Raw genomic sequence first — 15,355 nt, 5'->3', positions numbered from 1 at the left:
CTAATTCCTTGGACAAAGAGAGTGAACAGGTTGCAGCTAAAATTTGCCAACGCTTTTGTGTTACCAGCATTCAAGCAAATCCAGCATCATGATGAAGTGGGCAATGGCCTTTTAAAATGCTGAGAGTGTGTTAGGCTCTGAATATTCAGAGGAGAAGGACCTAGTACATACTGAAGACTGCAATACACCCTATATTTCCTAGCCCCACATAACTTGACTCTTGCCACTCATCACACTGACAATAAAATTAAGTCAGTGCACAGTTAGGAAACAGGCTATGAGATTCAGAAACAGCAAATCCTGCAATAACAGAATGCCTCTCCTTCAGGGCACAGGTGGTTTCCTGTGCTTTATCCAGATGACAGACTGTGAAGTCATGCTGACTAGTCCTTGGTTCAGCCAGCCAGCCAGCAGACATGGGTCCAACTCCCAGGGAAGCCAATTGCTCCAAGTGCCTTTTTCTGCACAGCAACAATTACTTGCAACCAAACTCCTTCTTATTTCCTCTGTGTGAGGAGAGATGTACCTTCTCAAGTATCCTGAAATGTAAACTTTGATGATCAAAGATACTGACTTCTAACATTAGTAGTGTCTATTCTTTGCTCAATTTAGAGGACAGTGGTGGTCTCAGATTAGGCAGTGCCCCATGACAGCTCCTAAATGCGCTGGGTTTTGTGACAGCACTGCTTAAACATAATAATGGTTTTCTACTTGTGGCAAGATGCTTGCTGAGAAATTGTAATAAAAAGAAATGTCCCTTTTTACCTTTCCATAAATCAGTACTGAACTAAAGAGCCAAATACTGGCCTGATTTGTACCTCTATAACTACCACATCCAAGCCACAGTGGATTGAAGTGCAGGGAACTGCAAAAGAATCTGGGCTAAAATAATCTAGAAATTAAGTATCCCACCTACCATGTCTGGTTGCATAATTTCTGTGTAAGCATGGTGTGCATGCAAGGAAACCGTAGGTATGTTAGACAAGGAGCTGCAGAATGTGTTTGTTGTGTTGCTTTAAATATATTTTTAATTTTGTTGGTGACTCGCCTCCCTGTTGGCATTCATTATGCCATTGTTTTAACACCTTGGAAGGCCTTGCCATTTTAATCTGATGAGTATTTATTTGATAAATATTGCAAATGTTATTAATGGACTTGTTTTATAATACCTTCCTTTTCCGCTGGATCAAAGCAACACAAAGAGCAGTTCATTTATAGAGATGAGGGGACAAAGAGGAAAAAAGAAAACTACAAAAAAACCCCAAAAAACAGTGGAAAACCCTGACTTGGTTGGATATATCAACAAAACTAAGCTGATGATTCAGCCTGTTTATTATGTGGAAATTAGCAATAGCCTTCTCATATGTTAGCCATTATGTACATGTGAATACTTTGAATTAATTTGGGAGAACTGTGCATAAGCACAGCATGAGAAACTCCTCATTTCTCCCCTGGAGACAACATGCAATATTAAAAGCCTTGCACAGCCATTTCACAAGCAGAGAATGCCAAACAATTTGCAAATACAGAAGGCAGAGCTGATGATAGGATGGAAATCCATACTATGGTGTTTTCACCTTCTATGTCTGGCTCCCCATGCTGCACTAAATTCCTTTTAGTTTACTTATCACACAGAGAGAAAATCTAGATTCTTTGTGTTGTACCTTTAAGATGTCTGGCAAAGACACACCAGTGATTTCCTAGGTGAAACAAGCTCAATTCAGGAAGTGAAGAGGGGAAAGACAGTGTCCTATGCTTTTTGCATTTTAAAGTTAAAAAATTGCATAGAAAGTTTTAAACATGAATGAGAGCTGTAAGCTATATTTATGTTAGAATGTAGTATTTTTTAAATCAAAACAAAACCACACACATCTAGAAATTTCCTGTAAAAACATAAAATAAATATTTACTTTCCATTTGCAACAACAATATTTTTGCCAGCTTTGCTGTCTTTGTTCATGTACCTGCTTTTTTCAGTCTGTCATCCTAGGTTTTTTAACATTCCCCAATGAGCACATGTTCCCTGTAAGTGCTTATTATCAGAGCCAAGTGCATGTTGCAATCCAGTTAATTCACTTCACCATTGTGTTGCTTTTTTGTTATGCATGTTAGACATGTATATTTATAATGCAATGAAACCTCAAGCTGAGGTCACTGGATGGAAGAAATATTTATTTGTCTCAAAAGTTTGAATGGAAGACTATGTTCTTGGCATTAGTTATGTTGTGAATTTGGGAATGTGACCAGAAGGGAGTACATCCTGAGTTCTGCTCCTGCTTGACAACAACAAGTGATGTTGAGTAAATCACTTTTCTGCCAGAGTTTCGCTTCACCAATAGACAGCTGGTAATGTTCCATCCTTAGCTGGTTATGCAGCCACCAGCACTGTCAACAGAAAGCTCCAAGAACAATTAACATTGGCATCAGTAGCAGACTGCTCTTTAGCATTCTTGATATTTTCTAGGTGTTGAAATGAGAGATTAAAAACACTACAGAAACATTCACAATTATGTTGGTGCCCAGATAGGAGCACCACCATCCTCAGGCTTTTGATCATGCTCCTTCCCAAGATTCATGGTGAAAGCTGCAAGAGTCAGCATAAGGTTGCCAACTGCTAGACGAATCTGATTGCCTTCTATGACAAAATGTCTGAATTTCGGGATGCAAGGGCAGCACCTTGACTTTTGCAAAGCTTTTAACACCCTGCCTCACAGTATTCCTATATCCAAGGTGAGATACCACGATTTGGATGAGTGGATAACTAGACAGATAAAAAACTGGTTGGATGGTCAAGCTTAAATAATAGTTGTAATAGTACCTCAGTGGTTTATCCAGCAGAAACCTTACAAAATTCATCTGGGACAAATGTCAAGTCCCTTACCTGGGAAGGAAGAACTCTGAGCAACAATACAGGCAGAGTGATGGGAATCAGCTCTGTGCAAAAGTATTCGGGGGCCTTGGTGGACATAAGACAGGAGCACAGACTGTCTGCAAAGAGGGCCAGCAGCCACAGAATGAGAGGAGACAATCCCTTTCTGATTACCATTTATTAGGCCCCACTCCATTGAATCTGGGGGTACACAGTGCAGGAAAGCAATGGATAAACTAGAATGAATCCAGCAAGGGCATTAAAATACTTGACCACCAGAGCTCTTGCCTCTTTAGGAGAGGCTGAGGGAATTGGGTTTATTCAGCATGGTGTAAAGAGGGCTACATGGGACCCTCTGATAGCTATGCAGCTAGTGAGGACAGCAGCCTTCTGGTTCCTGTAAGGAGGCGGTCGAGAAGATGGAGTCAGGCTCTTCTCAGTGCTGCAGGGTGGGAGGACGGGAGTCAATTGCCACAGTCTTGAAACGAGACAGCTGATCAGTGATGCTTTTCTCCCCAAAGAGAGCCGAGCAGCGCAGCAGGTTGTCCACAGGGCTGTTGCAGCTCTCAGTCTGGCAGGATTTTGAGACGTGAGGGGATGAAGCCCTGGACAGACAGCTCGCACCTCCCGGGGACAGACAGCTCGTACCTCCCAGGGACAGACATCTCCCACCTCCCAGGGACAGACAGACAGCTCGCACCTCCCGGCTGACCCTGCCTTGAGCCAGACCAGAGCACTGGGCCACCTGAGGTCAGCTGCTGGACCCTGCATCCTCCAGCATCCCGCCCGATCCGGAGGTGTGCGCAGAGCATTCCAGGATGCGAACTGCTGAGCGAGGACCGCCTGATACAGGCGGACCGGGTGCCAGGGACTGAGTTTAACATTCTCTCCTTCACTTACAAAAAGTCCCCTCAGCCGAGGCGCGCTGCAGCACCCTGATAATAATGATCACATCCGGAGGAGGAGAGGTGACATTGCCGGGGCCGCCCCTCAGCGCCAGGGCCCGGCCCGGCCGCGCAGCCGGGGGCGCCATGGCGGCAGCCGCCCGCCAGGGGGCGCTGCCGGCTCGGCGTTGGCCGCCGCCCGCCCGACCTCGGGAGTGAGGGACGGAGCCCGGGCGGGGCTGGAGCCGCGCCGGCACGGCTGGGGCCGGGGATGGCTGCCCGTCGGTGTGACACTTTCCTCATTGAAAGTGCAGCTGTGCAGCTAATGGGCTCTCCCGCTCGCTTTGCCTTGCCTCGTCGCCGCGTTTCCCAGCAGGGGCGAAGGCCTCGTCCCCAGCGCCAGGGGCGGTTTGAGCGCTCTGGGTCTCCGAAGTAGAGGGGGCAGTGCTGGGACCTCCGGCCCTGAGCTGTGCCCCAAGGACCGGGAAGGGGTCTGGGAACACGGCACTGTGGCTGCTCCGGCAGCAACAGTGTGGCTTGGGTGGCGAGAGGTGCTCCTGAAGCGACTGCCAGGCCTTGGTTTTGCTGTGCCCTGAGCAGAGCCCCCAGGTTTACTGGGAGAGGGCGGCTGAGGAGCCCACCTGCACTGGCACAACTAAGCCGCCCTCGGAGCGTGTTCTGGCAGCCTCTCCCCACATAACTAAATAGCTCCGTGTGGGCTGGTGCTCTGACATCTCCACGGTGTAGTGAGTGAGCTCTCCAAACAGGCATCGGGATCCAAGCCCTCCTGTGTTTGCCCACAGGAAAGGAGAACTCACAAAATGATACCAGTGAGCGAATACCAAATCAAGTTTTAAGTATGGTCTAAAATTGCCCTAGTGCATTCTCCGCTCCAGTCATTATGCTGTGTATTTGCTATAGAAATACGGTACAGAAAGATCAAGAAAGGGAACTGTGACAGGAGCAGCACATTCGCAGGTATGCTTCAAAACACACCAGTGTTGTTCTCCATTGCAGTTGGCATTCCCATTGCAGTGGGAAGAGGTATAACTGTTCTGAACCCTCCAGTCTGAGTATGTGTTAGTTTAAACCATCTGAATCAAAAATATTTATGGTAGTGAAAAATCTCTGATCTGCTTAAATTCTTCCAAATTTAGGTTTGGCGTTGAGTCATCGTTATTCCCTGTCAAATGGTTTTGTGAACTCACCCAAATAATGAGATGTCACTTGCCTAGATACATTAATAATTAGAAGGATTTATTGTCGTAGGCATCATGGGAAAGTGTAACTTTCCCATTAGATGTCCTTAATTAGAAAAGAATGTGTCAGATTTCAGATCAACGTAGAGGAACTACAACTATCCATTAAAGAGAGAAGGACAAATAATGCAAATGACAGCTCTTGCAGAAGTACAAAGATTTAAATACTTTATAAATTAAGGGGATTGAAGGTGCTCATTTTCATCTCTAAAGCTCTGTGACCTGTCTTCTTCATCAGAAGGGTGCAGTTTCCAAACTGAATTAAACAACATAAAGAGCAAGTGCTCTATATAATTCTGACAATAGAATATTGGTGTATTCAGCAGTTATTCCTTTCCTGTCTTTGAGGAATGGCTGCTTAAGGTGGGCCAAACTGCTCTGGAAACTACTTGATTATGCTAATATGAAAATTTTATAGTGACAATGGCATCTCTTGAACCACAGGAGCCATAGCTAATACACTTGTTCAGTTGGTGGCAAGATGTGGGATAGAGAAGTGGTCTGACTGGCTTTAAGATAAAAATTGGAGAGCTGTTAGGTACTTCTAGCATGTGGGAGACATTACTGTAAATCCAAGCAGAATGAGATGCCTAACTACTTGGGCATGTGTGAGGGGTTAATTTAAGTACCCATCTTTTGTGTCTTCCATTTGGCTCCAGGTAATTCTTCACAGACCCAGGCCAAGGGTTTTACATGGGTGTTACACACAAGCTAGAAACTAAGTCTTACAATACTTACATTTACTTAGAGTCACGAGCAGAACCAGTTCATACTTGTATTTCTGCTCAGTGCTTGGTTAACATTCAGGCATGTATTTTATTTATGCAGTCTTAAAATCATGCCATGGATAACATCAGAGCAAGGGTAGTTTAAGAAACGGGACATGTGTCTACAGTTCGTTTCAGCTTACAAAGAGATGATGTTCCGAGATGGGGTGGCTTAAAATTTTGCACCACAAGTAAACTACTCCATCTGGGAAATTGGATCTATTAATCCTATGTCAGTTACACCTGAAAGTTACTACGAGCTGATTTCTGTGGCCTACAGCTTCTACCACAACTTTTTCTGCAGCCTCAGTGAAATCAGAAACACTGGACCAGTGCCCAGATGACAGGTGGCCACCAAGTTATCAGCTTGTTTCCTGCTCTTGATAAGTGTTTCATTCGGGATGGTTTTGGGAAGAAAGGTGAATTTGTTTCTTACCAGGAAAAGAAATCCTCTAACATGGAGGCTGAGCCACACAAACAGGGCCTTGTTAAATAAGCCTTTCGGTTTTACCATTTTGTGTAGTATTTTGCTTGAAAAATATGTTGCTGTTCTATTATGAGCTTTTATCTGAAGAAAATCACAATCATTACGTTTGGATTTAGAAAAGAATTTATCTAATTTATCTGGAGGAGATAGGTGCTCAAAAGATATATAGTTCTATGGGATTGAAAATGTCTTTGCTAAGACTTCTGTATCTTCTGTAGGTAGGACGTTAAAGACATGACTTAAATACTCTTTTAAAATGTTGTGTGGAAGCCTTCTCTTTTATAAATTCAACGCTTATCACATATTAAATGCAGAGAGTGCTTGGGAACACAGAGCATGTTCCAAAGGGATACATAAAAAGCACCCTCCATAAGTTATTAGCATGCAGCATTTGTGTTTTTAATGAGCTGAAATGAGAAATCTTGTAAACTAATTTGAACGAACTACATTGTCTTAGTGAGAGTAAGATGTCTCAAACATCAATCAGCTCTTGAAAGTTTGTTTGTGAGATACTTCTCTAAAAATCTTTCATCCTAAATCTGACTCTTGAAAACTCAGCAGTAGATCTTGACACGATTCATATATGAATGCCCAAGAGATAAGTGGTGCACTGTTTTACTGGGGAAGGTGGTATAAATATTCCAGGACTAAATAAAGCTCACCTGCTCATTAAAAGGTACTGAAACCTGATTACTGTTTTGTAAATGAGAGTTCCTGAAACACACCTTTATTTTCAAACCTTCTCTGAAAAACCTCTGGGGATATGCAAGATTTGGTATGACAAAGAAAACATTTTATTCAGCTTTAGGAGCTGGAACGTCTGCTGCAGGAGAGTGTTACCTGTGATGCCCACACATCGCACCACCAGTAGAGTTGCTATTCTTGTAGTAGTAGTAGTAGTAGTAGTAGTAGCAGCAGCAGCAGCAGTATTTTTAGTTTTAAATTGAAATCTGCCTGAAGCCACAGATGAGTCCTCAGCATACTGCTCTCTGACCAAGGATGCAAATCTGAATTGAAACTTTCCTTGAAAAGCCCCTTTAAAAGTTGACTCTCCACTTGGAATGAGTGAAGCACCTTTGACTTGAGGAAGACTAAAGTGCTGCAGGTGTTTGCACTCTACAGTGTTGGACAAGTTATGCCACAGAAAGAGACAAAGTAAAAGATTGAAGCCAGATCACTGCCTGTTTATTTCTTTGGCAGGAAGGAGTCTTCATGTATCTGAATACAATAATATTAGGGGCTTTTGCATCTTAAGAATCTCTGTCACATAAATTCAGGTTGATGAATCAGCAAAGCTGTTCACTTTCCATGTATTAAAATAGATACCTGACTTAATTTTGCCAGTAAAAGCAGTATTGAGCAGATTATACAATGAAGAAGTTACCCATACTAAATGGATGATTGGAAATTTGGTTGTTCAGACATCTTACGGTAACCAAATATGCAGACAGATATTTCAGGAGATACAAAATTTTCCTGGTGTCCCTTGTAGTAAAACCAGGTATGCAGAGTAAACCATGCCTATTTTTGGTGGTATATCCTTATCCTGTACAACAATCATGAATAATTATATATGTCAATACTTATGGGAAGCAATGTACGCTCATAGTCAAAATAAGAGCTTAGACACCAAACATTCTCCTGTTTACTGGGCTTTCAGGACCTTGTTTAATATGAAGAGCTGGAATGTATAGAGCTCTGCCTGGGGAATGGACTGTGAGCCAGCTGAGTGTGCTGAGGTATCAGTCACTGAGTACTGGGTGATGTTGTAGTAGGTGTAAACTACAGGTGTCATAAGCAGGAAGAACAAATGGAAAAGATCTTCTGTAGACTGAAGACACCTCATCTTGCAGGCTGTGGTTCTCCTGGGGAAACTTTACCCACCTTATATCCACCAAAGGAACAACACGGATATATATAGTCCTGGAGGTTCCTGGATGGTATTTCCTGATGTAAATGATAGAGGATTGAGTGGGGAGAGGTGTTCTGCTGGACCTCATAATTACAAATGAGGAAGGTCAAGGATGTGAAAATTGAAATCAATCTTAGCTGCAGTGGCCATGAGAAAGTGGAGTTCAGAATCCTGAGAAGAGTAAGTAGGGCAAAAAGCAAGCTCATGACCCTGGATATCAGGAGAGTAAGGATCATGACTCTGGACATCAGGACTTTGGCCTTGCAGGGAGACTGTTCATGCAGACTCCTGTGGAATAAGGCCCTGTATGGAAAAGAGGCCCAAGAAAGCTGTTTGATATTCAAGGATTATGTCCTCCAAGGTCAAGAACGGTCTATTTCAACAAGCAGGAAGTCAGGCAAAAATAGCAGGACGATTATATGAGTTAACAAGGAGTTCCTGGCAAAATTCAGGCATAAAAAGGAGAGAGACTGTCTGAACAGGCTGACATTATGTTAGGAAAGCCAAAATCTGTCTAGAATTGAATTTAGTAGGGGGTGTTAAAGGTAGCAAGAGGACTTCTCACAGTACATAATTAGCAAAAGAAGACTAGGGAAAATACATATCTGCTGCTGAATGGGGCAAGAGCCCTGGTGACACAAGATGTGGGAGAGGCTGTCACTGAGTGTGCCATCTTCTCCTCAGTCTTTTCCAGGAAGGCCTACCTTCAGAAACCTGAGGACTAAGAGACCAAGAGGGAAGACTGGAGCAAAGAAGTCTTACCCTTAATGGAAGAGGTTCAGGTTAGAAAACAATTAATCAAGGTGGACATATGTAAGTCCATGGGCTCTAGTGGGATGCACCAATCAGATCTGAGGGAACTGGCATCATTGAGACACTACTCGTGATAATCTTTGAATTACATGGTCACTAGCAGTGTCTGAGGACTGGAGGAAAGCAAGTGTCATTTTGTCTCCAGAAAGGGCAAGAAGGGGGACCCCAGGACCTACTGACCAGTTACAGCCTCAATTCCTTTGCACGTGATGGAGCAGCTAATCCTGGAAATAATTTCCAGGCATAAAAAGGACAAGTCATCACCCCAGGGAGTCATGCTTGACCACTTGATAACCTTCTATAATGAAATGACTGCTATGTTAGATGAGGTAGTGGATATTGTGTGCCTCAGTTTCTGTAAGGCTTTTGACCCTGGCTCTCACAAGACTGCCATGCAGAAGGTGATGAAGTGTAGGTTGGCCGAACAGAAAGTGAGCTGAGATGAAAACTGGAGAGTCCAACAAAGGACCACTAAGGGAAATTTGTCGGCACATAAAATATTTGAAATGAAGGTGAAAAGAAGACAGAGCCAGGTGGTTGGGAAGTCTCTATCTTCGCAGATACTCAACAGTCATCTTAACATGGTAATGGGCAGCTAGTTTTAGGTGGCCCTCCTTGAGTAGGGGGGTTGAACCACATGACCTCCAGAGGTCCCTTTCAACCTCAGCTGAGCTATTACTCAGTGAATTTACCACGCTTTCATTTTGGGCATGAAGACAGATCCAATACATAAATAAATAAATCTAATTCATACTTGCAACCCAATCACTGAATCATAAAATATAAAATGAAAGCGAGGAAAAGAGCTGCAGAAGGTCAAGACGCTGCAACAAGTAGGGTTGTACTCTGACAACTAAGAAGTAGTTTAATTTTTCACTTTGGACTCACTTTGAGTAAGTAAAATGGCTGAACAGTATCCAAAATGATGGGGAATTAAACAGCCACATGAAAGATGTATTCATTTCTCTGTTACGGAAGGAGAATATGTCCAATGTGTAATAGAGGCCAGAGAGAAGAGACAATACTTCCTGGGAGGTCTTGGTTTTGCTTCAGGAGTTCTTACCTGTTATAGAGATTTGGCAGAGCCACTGCTTTAGGCACACAGTTTGTGTTAATTGGGAGTGGGGCTTTGGTGGAGCCTCATCCCCAATGTGCTGCAGGTGTGCAGGACAGGTGAGCAGCACTGAAGGTAACGGGACATGGAGTGCTGAGGTGTGCTGACCAATCACCAAAGGGTGCAGAGGGCACACATGTGTAAGGCATGTAAGGTGAAGGGTATCAAAGGTTGGACTGAAAAGCTACAAAGAGCAGATGCTTTGAAGCCTTCTGAAATTGTATGGTGATACTCTGTACTGTGGCTATTTTGACTGTGATGTATGTCATGATGCCGACAGAGCCACCCTTGCTGCTTACTGACCTAGGAGCTCCACACTGGATTCTGGAGAAATTCTGGAGGTGGGGCAAAAAGCCATCACATTCACTTCCTCCATTTAAAGTACTGCTAGATACTGTTTCCAAAGTATTTTACTCCATGTTTTCCTCTTCAGAGGAATAGGTCCACTGACTGTTGCCAAAGGATGATTTGTGTAGCCATATTGACTTGAACCGCATAAGTTTGCAGTCATCTGCAAAAAGGGCCTCAGACCTTCGGCTAGGTGAAGTGGTTAGGTGCAGGTGGGGATCAGTCTGAGTCCTGTAAGAAGTGAATTTAAACATCTACCTCAATCCTGTAGAGCAGGGAATGTAGAAATGAACTTCTCAAAACATTGTGGAACAAAAGAGGGGCACTTGAAAAGGATTTTCCAAGGAGCCTGTCTTCCTTTGCATTGAATTGTGAAGTCAATAGCTCCTTGCTCCTCGATGTGCTTGCTAAAAATGGTCTCTATTTAGAGCTAGGGGAAGTTGATAGAAACAGTTAACATGTGCCCAGGCTTTTTTTATCTGCCTGACTGTAAACATCCGTGGATATTAGCACAGTTTGTCTATATTTTTCCAATTACCTTGGAAGTGAGCATTGCTGCAGTGTAAGCATTTTCATCTATTTGTCTTTTGAGTAAACCCAAGAAAAATAACCAATACCAGAACATTGAAAACATTGCAAAATCACTGTGTTACAGCTCATACAGCTGTCCACTTTGACCTATTGTAATACCATAAGTAAAATTCTCAGTATTTTGCAGGCTTCATTTACCTAGTTTCATTATATTTTTAATCAAATGATACTTCATATGTGGGGTTTTTTGGTTTCTTTTTTTTTTTAACATGTGCAATATGAATGTGATTGGAAGGGTTGCAGCTTTCTATCCAGTAAGTGTGATGTGACTTTATACATAGAACAGCTCAAATATAATTACAAGTATGGACAAAGTCACCAAAGCATTTTCTATCCATGTGACCAACAGGGCTGAATCAGCTATCACTGTGCTTGATGAGTGGAGCTTCAGCTTTGCATGCCACATTTTTTCAAAGCATAATGCAGTTTCTATTTCCCTGTTGTTATGATTGTATGAGACAATCCCTAGCTTTAGAAAAGGCAGCAGCAAGTTAGGGCATTAAAATTAAAGGGGAAAAAAATCTACACAAACCACTTAAGCACACTCATTATTATGGCCCTTGCTACCTCAGGCCACTGGAGAACTTATAATTTAGTCAGCATTATGCAGTTTGAAGTGTTTTATGTTCTGCATGGGAGCAAGCTGCAATTCAAATATCAGTGGCCATGAAAAATATGCACATACGTTTAGTATGAAAATCTCCAAGGGCATAACAGAAGAGACGGGCACATGTAGCTGCAGTGTGATGGAGAATTTCTGTGAATTAATCATTTGGACATAGTTTATCACCATTTTATATTTTGCCAGAGATGCTTCCTCGCCATTTGTTAGGAAAACTTATTATACATGCACATCTTAGAAAGATAATAAGGCCAAAGCCTTTGATGCTTAAAGGCAACAGCCTTTGTTAGATTCTGTTATGACACAGACAACTTCTCCACTGACAGAGCTATTCAGATAACAAGAGTAATTGCTTATTTTATCGAGTTTAGGGAATTGTGCTCCATTCTCCCTCCTTGCCTACTACATTAGCTATTATGACCCATCTTCTACCGTAATTTAAGGGGAGTGGAGTATGTGCATTTTTAAAGCTTTTCTTGAAAGAATAGAGTGCTGTATTTACATACTTCTTTCATTATTCCACAGGGCCAATACTTTAATGTATTCCTTCCAAAGAAGCAGAGTGGCATGTGTGTGCATGTGTGCATCTCTTTCTGTGCCTAGGTGTTTGTGTGCAGTTTAGTGTCTGAGTGGGTAGGGGAATGAGAAGGGCTTATTTAGTTGTTTCTTTATACCTTCTTCTGACTGGAGACAATACCATTGTAATTGGTATTAGCAAAACTACAAACAGAGCAATCACTCCTGACACTTTAAAAGAACTTTATTGACATCTCCAAACACGAGAGGAATTTTAAAGTAGAACTTTTGCAACTGTAAGGCTTGGTCTGATCAAAAGCCTGATAGTAGCTCCAGATGTAACAAATGAGGCTCCAGAACAGATTCCAGTTCCTTTTGAGTAAAAAGGAAAAAAAAAGGCTTAAGTTTGATTCAGCCTAATCCTGACAAAACCATCAAAAGATAGTGTTGCAAGGAGAGAATTAAAAAAAAAAACTTTCAAAATTTATGCACCATCCAAAGATTTTAAAAGGTTCAAACTCAATATTTAAATGTAAGGTTTAATATCAGAAAATGCTGCTGTGCTTTACAGTTTTATTACTTAGAAACCCTGGTTTCCTCCAGTATGAGCATGTTCTGGTTCTGGCCAGGACAGGGTTAATTTTGCAGTGGCCAGGAGGGAGCATGGCTAGGACCTAGAAGTTATTCTGTACCTTATTTTAGGGGGCAAAGGGAAGGGACTTCTCTTCTGAAAGGAAGGGCTCTCTTGCCATCAGGGTGGCATGCTGGAATTGTGGGCTCCACAGTGAGCATTTTGGCATGAATCACTTTTTTGCACACTTTTGTTATTAATATTGCTGCTGTTACTGTTATTTTCTTTTCTCATTGTTGTTTCCAGGAATTGTTCTTAGCACATTATTCTCTGCCTTTTGTGCCTTCAACTCCCCTCTAAAGTGTATCACGGGAGAGGGGCAGTGGTGTGGATTTTGATGGAATTACTAAATTGGAGAATACCATTCCTTAACCACAACAGACCACTATAGCAAAGCCATGTAATGGTCAGAATCTGACTTCTGAAACAACAAAAAACAATACTGATGTTAACAGAAGGACAACTTTCAAATGGAAACTGAAGTGAGTTATACCTCTCCCACTGTATATAAATAGAATAATTTTCCAGAAGTGTAACCAAATATGAAGGCCGGTTCTGAGCAAATTCCAGCAGCAGTTTCATGAAGAAAGAGTTCATGACTTTTTTTCCTCCTAGCAGGGAGAGGTGCACTTTCACACTCCAGACGCACTTGTTAAGAGGCTGTTACATGTAAGAAAGAACTTTGTGTTCTCTAGTTCTTTTTATTTCCTGATTCATGTGAATGCCCTGTAAAGTATCTGAACTGACTCAAGTAGCATCCTTGCTATCAGCTGGGAAGACCGGATGCCAGCTTTATTTCCCTGATGATTGTTCTGCTTTTGTCACCATGAAAAGGTCTGGTTAATACATCCACCTTTGTGTTTGTCATATTTAAATGTACAGCCAGATTCTCTGTTTTGCAAGGACATTTTCTTCATCTTTTGAAGTCACTCCATGAGACTGGTAACAAATGATAGCTTGCCAGCTACAGAGTGGGTATTAAAAATGAATTTTTCATAGCAGACATTCATGCGATTGTCTTGTGGCTGACTGAGGGGACACAAGTGTGTTCTGCATCTCAGTGGAGCAGCTGGCAAGATAAGGGGAGTGTCTGGATTAATGTGCTCTGCTCTGATTAGCTCCATAAAGACACAATTGGTCTATGCAGAAGGCTATGCTGGATTAATGAAATACACCTTTTTCAGGACAGTGTCTCTGCATAGCACTGGTTCCTGTAGATGGACCAACTCATTTGGGACAGCCTATTTATGACTAAACCATCTCCATTGTGCTTGTTGCCTTGTCATTTTTGACTGGAGGTTGAGAATGATGTAACATTTCTGAAGATTTTATATCCTTGGCAAAACTAAGGAGATCTAATCACCATGTACTCAAGCAGTTTCATGAAACTGAGGGAAAGACGGTAGAAATTTGACACTTCCTTTCACAAACTTTCCATCCCTATTTTTCTTTATAGGGTAGTCACTTCATTTCCTGCAATGATACCTGCTACTCTCTACAGCTCCATGATCATTTTGACCGCAGGGCTGTTGGATCAGGAATGTGGTGGGATTCACAGGTAGGTTCGGGCTGTCTCCAAAGGGCTGTCCTTCTGCTACCCTCAAGTCAGTTGTAAGTACAGATGGTGACCCTGCAAATGGACCTCAGCTGCCCAGCAGCTCAGCACCCAGATACACAATGCTGGGCATGTGCAGTGACTGACAAGCAGGACGTGCCAGTCTTGCCAAGCGTGCAGGCTCTGAGTGTGCAGCAAATCTGACACACTCTGGATTCACTGAGCTTTCACTGTGTGCCCAGAGTGTCTCCTCTGCACCTGACTAGTAAATCCAGGTTGCCATGCATACACACAGTAGTTATTTATGATGGGGTTTTGGGCATTTGGCAAGTAGTTCAAGCTACTGCCTCTGCTCTTAGTTCGGGAGAAATGTCCAAAAATCCCTTTTTTTCCTGTGGGACCAGTGGAAACTGCTACAAGTTGAACAAGGCGTTGTATCTGGGGTAGATCAGGCATGTGGCATCTGCACAGGAGGTTAGCAGATCATCACACAGGAAGGGTGACTGAGAGCTGCTCTTCAAGAAAGCTGAACACAGCTGTTGATAAGAGAATACACTCTCATGTATTGAGAGCAGACTGTGTTTGGTCCTGTTGCTTCTTCACAAAACTCTGAAAGACCGTCTCTGTGGTACACTCTGTATTACATTGCTGTCTCCCATGCTTCATCTCCTAGGGAGTCCAGTCATTCAAGTCTTACATAGAAACACCACTGGTGCTTTTTAGGTTTGCTAAGACTTCTGTATCAGGATGTCCTTTTACAGCAAAGCTACTTCATGATTGTCTGAAATGTTGGTAATGCTTTATTGCAGCTACTCTTGAGTTGCCTGAAGTTATCTGAAGCACGTGCTTCACTGTTTAAGCTTTCCTCTTTTCTGCTTCCCACTTCAGTTTGCCTCTCCATCTCCTTTCATGTTGCTTTCAATACATACTGCTTCCTGTTTATGTTTATGGCTGGTAGAGAGAGTAAATGAATAGCAGTAAATTAAT

Source organism: Ammospiza nelsoni, chromosome 1 (assembly GCF_027579445.1).
Source record: "Ammospiza nelsoni isolate bAmmNel1 chromosome 1, bAmmNel1.pri, whole genome shotgun sequence".
In the NCBI taxonomy this organism is placed as follows: Eukaryota; Metazoa; Chordata; class Aves; order Passeriformes; family Passerellidae; genus Ammospiza; species Ammospiza nelsoni.
Note: the sequence above shows the minus strand (reverse complement) of the source record.